We start from the raw sequence: 1526 nt of genomic DNA, 5'->3' as shown, positions 1-1526 counted from the left end.
ATTTGCCGCTCGACTTGTCCATTAGCTCTAGGGTGCGCCACCGAGACGTATTTTACAACTATGCTCCTTTCATCGCAGAAGTCCCAAAAAGCGTTCCCGGTGAACTGAGTACCCAAATCAGTAATGATACTGTTGGGTACGCCAAAACGGTGGATGACCTGGTCGAGGAATGTGACAGCTTTCTCTGAAGATGCCTGTACCAGAGGCATGTATTCTATCCACTTAGAAAATTTATCAATTAGCACGAAGACGCATGTAAATTTCCCAGGAGCTGGTTTGAAAGGCCCGACCATGTCCATTCCCCAGCAGGCGAAGGGCCAAGAGGCTGGAATCGTCTGGATCTCATGTGCTGGTACATGGATTCTCTTGGAGAAGAACTGACAACCCTCACAGCGGCGGACTAGCTTCTCTGCGTCGGCCACTGCTGACGGCCAATAGAACCCTGCTCGGAAAGCCTTACCGACCAGTGTTCTTGAGGCCGCATGGTTGCCGCAGGAGCCAAAGTGGATTTGGTCTAGGAGATGCTCGCCTTTCTCCTGGGTTATACACTTCATCAAGATTTCCTTCTTAGCGTTTTTGCGCCATAAATTGCCATCAACGAGCAGATACTGCTTACTACGACGCATCAGGCGCTCATTTTCTGTTCGATCGGTGTAACCGCTACCATCTGTCAAGTACTTGATGAAAGGCGTTCTCCAGTCTGGCTCATGAGTGGTCGGAAGCGGCTCGATTGTGCTTGGCGCCGGAACCATAGCCACTAATTGCTGGTCTGAAACTTTGTTGGTCGTTGAATCTTCGTCTTCAATGGAAGGCGTGAGCAGGTCTTGGACGAATACGCCATGTGGGATTTTGGCTCGGGATGATCCTAACTTTGACAACGCATCTACTGCTTGGTTCTTGTCCCGGACCACATGTATGTACTCGATGCCATAGAACCTGCCTTCCAGCTTTCTTATCGATTTGCAATATGCGTCCATCTTTTCACTGGTCGTGTCCCAGTCCTTGTTGAGTTGGTTGATGACCAGAGCCGAATCTCCGTAGACATAGAGACGTTTAACTCCAAGCTCGATCGCAATGCGTAGACCATGCAGGCATGCTTCGTACTCGGCGGCATTATTAGATGCTGGGAAATAAATCCTAAGGATGTACCGGAGCTGCTCCTTGGATGGTGACACGAAAAGAACTCCTGCTCCCGCACCATCAATGTTGAGAGAACCATCGAAGTACATCGTCCAATATTCGTCGGATCCCGGAGAGGCAGGCGTGCTTAAGTCTGTCCACTCGACGATGAAATCGACGAGTGCCTGAGACTTGATTGTAGTACGGCTTGCAAATTCCAAGGAAAAGGGGCATAGCTCCATTGCCCATTTGACGATGCGCCCGTTCGCATCCTTATTGCGAATGATGTCCCCCAAAGGATACTCGGTCATGACCACCACACGATATCCATCGAAGTAATGTCTCAACTTTCGGGATGTTATCAGTATGGCGTAGAGCAGTTTCTGAATCTGTGGGTACCTGGTCTT

The sequence above is a fragment of the Miscanthus floridulus genome, chromosome 12 (assembly GCF_019320115.1).
Source record: "Miscanthus floridulus cultivar M001 chromosome 12, ASM1932011v1, whole genome shotgun sequence".
Classification (NCBI taxonomy): Eukaryota; Viridiplantae; Streptophyta; class Magnoliopsida; order Poales; family Poaceae; genus Miscanthus; species Miscanthus floridulus.
This window is presented reverse-complemented; position numbering follows the sequence as displayed.